The sequence below is a fragment of the Chelon labrosus genome (genome assembly GCF_963514085.1).
Source record: "Chelon labrosus genome assembly, chromosome: 19".
NCBI classification, from domain to species: domain Eukaryota; kingdom Metazoa; phylum Chordata; class Actinopteri; order Mugiliformes; family Mugilidae; genus Chelon; species Chelon labrosus.
The window spans coordinates 25,609,305-25,615,304 of record NC_140352.1 but is presented as its reverse complement, the minus strand read 5'-3'; the positions used below and the strand labels follow the sequence as shown (position 1 = coordinate 25,615,304).

Below are 6,000 nucleotides of genomic sequence, written 5' to 3'. Positions count from 1 at the left end.
GTGTTGTCCTCAAACAACAAACTACTATTTTGGCCCACAAACCAATTTTATTTTATTTTTTCAAAGTAAAACATCACATTAAAAATCTGATGATTAGTCTGTGACCAATGAAATTTGAGGTGGGTGTGGGCTTGACACATTTTAGGGTGGGTGCACTCTTGAGCTAGGGTTAAATATCTTTTTTCTCCAAAAATAAAGACTCACGCCATAGAGCAAAGGTCACTAATAGGCAGACCGCGATCAAGGGCCAGACCCAGAAGCCATCCCATATGGACCCCGACCTACAGCCAAAACAGATGGTTACGATTTGAAATGAGGTTCTTCTTTTTAATAAGAAGACTTGGTCAATCAATATTACGACTCTATAGTACAGACAAACTGATGAGAGTTAGAGGCGAGTTTCACACGAGAACGCGGTAGAGAGAAAAAGAAAGATAGCGATTGACAGATAACCCTTTAATTTAATCCACAGTGGGGGAGAAACGGTGACTGAGCCGGATAAAGGGAGAGAAACAGAAGAATGTTGAAATTTTAATAAGTGTTGAGATTTATATCTGTAAAATTGGTTGCGACTGCTGAGTGAAGATGTGAAATAGAAAAGCTTTTTCTTTCTTATCATTTTATTTTCCTCAAGTTAAGCTCTTTATTTCAACCTGCGCAATTTTCACATTTATTTATATTCTCTTATATTGACATGCAGCTCACTTTTATTGACTTAATGAGAGAACATTATACATACCTGCAGTCATACTTGACTTAATTCATTTCAGTCAAGTGTTCATTAATCACACTGAATTCATTTGATTTGACAGTCAGGTATTGATGACATGCAGACGTTGATACAACTACTAGGCTACTTAAATAAACATCACACTAATTAGTTTGATCTGCCGGACCTTTGCTTGAAGATATTTTCTCTTATCTGGCCCTCTTTAAAATTTAGGGGCCGTCCACACAGAAATGCTTTTTGGTGTAAACGCACATGTTTTGCATCGTTTTGGCCGAGCGTCCACACGAATCCTGTAAATGCATTGCCCTAAAACGCACTTTTTTGAAACCGGGTCCCAGGGTGGAAAAATTCGAAAACGCACCTCTTGCGTTTCTGTGTGGACAGACACAAACGGACAGAAACGCATACGATGATGTCATCGCCACCATCGCCACACCCCTCAAGCAGCCTTCCACCTCTTATATCCCACGAGACGTCTCATAACAACATCAACAACAATGGCGGACTACATGCTCGTGTTCCTGCTGGAGAAGATATTGAGCCTATTAGGGTTACCAGGACAAAATATCATTTCTCCTTGAGTTTGGTTTCTTCTAAAGCCGATTTGTAAACGGCGCTCAAGCTTTATGCGCATGCTCCGCCTCTTCCGCTCCGTTTTTGGTGAATTTCTGAAACTGAAACAGCGCCACCTATAGGCCTGGAATATGAAGTAGCGTTTTCAGTCTGTTGAAACGGATCTATGTGGACGCAGATATTCTTGAAACGATGCCAGGGAAAACGGAGAGGGAAAAGATCGTTTTCGTACGTGTGGACGTGGCCTTAGATACCACTGCCATAGTAGGTTAATATTAATGGCGGCATTAAATAAGCTAAATAGCTACCAGCAGTGCTAATAAGTCTCTCTACTCAGTGTTGTATTATTGAAAATAATACAACCTCAATCACGGAAAATAAGTAAAATTTCTGTGGAAATTTACAGATAATCTGCTATCTGTCATAGTCTTAATTTTTTTTTTCTGCAAACTCTAACCGGCTGTACCGCATACCGAACTTCTGCTAAACTCAGTTGTGTAAACTTGTGTGAAAAAGGACAAACACGGGTGTTTCTTTGATGGCTTTGGCTACCCGTCATTGACCCTTTTCTATCCACCTTATTCCTAGCTTCCATGAGCCCTTGCGTGAATTATGGGGACTTCCGGTATGAACCGGAAGCTGCATTTTTACCATTTTTACATGCTAGTTGTCAGCGCTATAATTCACTTCCTCCGACTACTACGAGACATAAATCATGTGGGAACCATTGACAGGTATATACTATGAACAAACCCATAGTGACGTCACCCACTGGATTCTGAATTCAAAAACGACGCCTCGGCGGAGCCTTCGGTCGCCATGTTGGTTTTGCTTTACTCCACCCACACTCGGATACTCCAAATATAGGCATGGGCGTCGTGTTGGGGCGGATCTAAGGCAGCCTGTACGCTGAAACCATTGACTGTATATACTATGGACAAACCCTTCGTGACGTCACCCATTGGATTCCGAATTCAAAAATGAAGCCTGTAGTGGGCGGGGACTTCGGTCGCCATGTTGGTTTTGCTTTACTCCACCCACACTCGGATACTCCAAGTATGGACATGGGCGTCGTGTTGGGGCGGACCTAAGGCAATCTGGATGCTGAAACCCGCCCACTCAACTCTCCGCTACCTTGTTAGCTCAGGCTATCGAGCTAGGCTAACCGCTATCCGCGGTGCTAGCAGTCGGCTAACACGGCAAAGTGGCCAACTCCTCCTTTTTCCTCACCCGTCCTCCCAGCACCCCAGCGCACCTTCCTCAAGGTAAGTTCACCAGAAGATATATAACACTCGAAATAATGATTTATGTTTTAATTTTAGTTATACTATACAAATAAATAATAAATGTAGTAAATTGGTTAAGTAGCTGTAGATTTTGTCGAGTGTTGCAGAACTTTGTCAAGTTGTCATAAAACATTTACTCAATACACGTCTACAGCATTCTACCAACGAAACCTGAATCAAATAACTTCACATTTAAACTTTTAAGTTATATTTTTATTATTTAATTCATAATTTACACAATCTTAGTGGATTGGATGTTTATTGGATATATTTACTATCGTTAATAAACAATGTTACGTGTGCTGGTTGCTGTTTAAAGTTCTAACTATAAATTACATTATGATCTGAAAAAGACAGGTACATTTATATTTATTACAAGATGATTCTCTTTCAGTAACTGGTTCAAGTCATGGCTACCCTTGATGTCTCCTCCATGCCTACTACACATAGCAGGGATTGTAAGTATCATCTGGCTTGATATTTGTCTGCTGATATTACAGTGTCTTAAAAGGACAAACAACTTTTATTTAAAGACTGTCACTATATGTACTGGTATTTTTTTTTTTTCCATTTAACCCTTCAAATGTGACATAATAGTTTAGTTAACTTATACTTTTTTTCCTTCCATAGATACAGTGTGGATAATTGGTGACCATGTGGGGCCTAGAGAGCTGCGACCACCATGGGAAGCAACTTCAGTCTGCTGGATGTCTGCATCCGTTGGTTTGTCTGGGTGGACTGCAGTGGAAAGGCTTTCTTCCCTTTTTTTCCTCTTCTGTTCTATAACAAATATTTTTAAATATTATATTAAAATTCTGTTTGTATTTGCACTCCTTTTGTCTTTTATGCTTACTGTAGATCTTTCACATGTCACTGTTAATCTGAAAGTTAAAAAAACAACAGGCAATAGTGTAAAACACCAGTTTTAGTGATGATTTTCATTGCTCTGCCATGATCCAAAATCGGGCCAAGGTTCTTCCTTTTCCTCCTTTGGGTGTCCTGACAATTGTCTTTGTGCTCTTAGAATAATGTGATCTGAGAGTGATACGCATGTGTCAACTCTTCGTCGCACATCTGTTTGAGGAGTTTGTACTCTATAATTCTTCATAGATAGCTTTAACTTCAGAACATGCAGCTTTAATAGCTTCAATAAGCTCCTTCAAGTCATCTTCTGAGACTGTCAGACAATATTTCCTTGCCTACTTTTGCGTGATACCTCCACTTCTCATAAATAATTTTAAATCTACGTTGTGAGGTCTGTAGCCTTTCTTCTTCAAGTTCTTTTCCCTTTTCTGTCAGGGTTCGGATTCTTTCGCTTCTTCATGGCCTTTCTACTTCTGCTGATTCACTCGTTGTGGCTTCAGGTTCAGCAGGTGATCCTGTATTTTTATGACGGGACTCAGTGCTTGTGTCAGACATTTTGAGATAGCTCAAATGGCTATGTGATGTGTGTGTATGTATGATGTATTGACTTGGATTTCTATGGGACTATGTGTTAATACAAGGTATAGCAAGCTTAAACGTTTCTTGATCACTGTATGCACCATGCGAGTCGACTTAACTCAGTTTCTGAACACAAATGGCATCAAAGAACTGTTTTAGCATTAGCAACTTATCAAATGTATAGCTTGCTTCAAATAGAACTAGTGAAAATACTCGGACAAATATTCAAACACGAGTATCAAAGTATAAACCTTAGAGAGGGAATATATATGGATCACTAATGTATCAGGTAATATAAAGTTTCACATGTAGATCCCTTTAAACTATATTACCTTCCATAAACATATAGATTTTCACACCTTTGGTTTCAACGCATAATATCACTTTAATCTTTGTGGTAATAAAACACAAAATGCCAAATACTTAATCTTCACTTAGAATGATATCACTTTCTACCTAACCGTTTTAACAATTATCGACAATAAACATCTTCACATCAGATTCATCCCAAAATATGTGGGCTAAACACAGTTTGCAAAGTCGATACATATGAGTCCTTGATTGCAGCTTTAATGTTCAGCCGCTTCTCACACCACGTTAACTTGAAGACTGGTGGAGCACTTGCTGGCTTTACCTTGAAAAGTTGCACTTTCGACACAGTATAATCGCCGTTGCTACTTGCTGCTACACCGACAATGTTTATGGGCTTCGCTTCTCTGATGCGCTGGATGCTCGTCACGATGTTACGCTGTTGTCTTCGTCTCTCCTACCCGTGTTGAGCAGGCGAGTTCTATGGGGCCATTATTGTAGCAAAAGTATTTGCAAATGTGTAAAAAAAAATCCGTGTGTGTAACCAGATTTGCAAATGTGTAAAAAAAATCTGTGTGTGTGTAACTAGATTTGCAAATGTGTAAAAAAAAAAAAAAATAAAATCTGTGTCTGTAACAAGTTTTGCAAATGTGTAAAAAAAAAAAAAAATCCGTGTGTGTAACCAGATTTGCAAATGTATATAAAAAATCCGCAAATGCTTACATTGATCTGTATGCGTAGACAGATCTGTAAATATGTGATCTGGCCTCTCCATTGGATGTGTTCTTACACGTGACTTTTGCTACACTTCTGCCGCGGCAGATCCGCAAATGCATGTGTAAAAAAAATCCGTGTGTGTAACCAATCCGCAAATCTAGTTACACACACAGATTTTTTTTACACATTTGCAAATCTGGTTACACACACACAGATTTTTTTTACACATTTGCAAATCTGGTTACACACACGGATTATTTTTTTTACACATTTGCAAATAGTTTTGCTACAATAATGACCCCATAGAGTTCTCACTGTAGCTCTCGTCACGACAGACACGGAACATAAACAAAATGCATCGCTAATACATAGAAAATAGCCGCTTGTTATGAAGAGAGGTTCTTGACACACATCAGTCCATGCTTAGCAGTATAGCATCAATTAATCCTGCCGTGGCATCGCACAGGTAATAAACACTGGTTCCGGGCTAAAACACAACAGCACCCATGGAACAAATTCATGAACACGATGAAATTAACTCAGTGTGGGAACATTTCAGATTCAAACCGAATGAACAAGGTGAGCCCATTAACACGGATGACCAAGTATGTCGTATTTGTTTGAAAGTAGTAGGAAAAAGCTAATACAACCAACTTGTACGCACACCTGAAACACAACCATCCAGTCCAATTTTCCCAGCTGGGAAAAAAACTGCAGCTCGAGCTGCAGAGGAGCCTTCGCCCCGACAGTCAGCACTCACTGAGGCGTTTGGTCGTCAGTAAAGTAAATCTAAATGAAACAGCGCAAAATGGTGTGCGGTAACAGATGTTGTTCGCTACAATAGAAATGCAGCCTTTTAATACAGTTGAAAAGCCAGCATTTCGAGTAATGCTAAATACATTTGACAAACAGTTGTTTGTTGTATTTATTTAGGATATTTAA

At 39.4% G+C, this 6,000-nt stretch overlaps 1 protein-coding gene across 1 annotated transcript in view; it reads left to right on the top strand.

Moving 5' to 3' along the window:
- The window catches only part of mtr (5-methyltetrahydrofolate-homocysteine methyltransferase), a 56,071-nt gene that overhangs the window by 832 nt on the left and 49,239 nt on the right, over window positions 1-6,000 (top strand). The window lies entirely within an intron of this gene.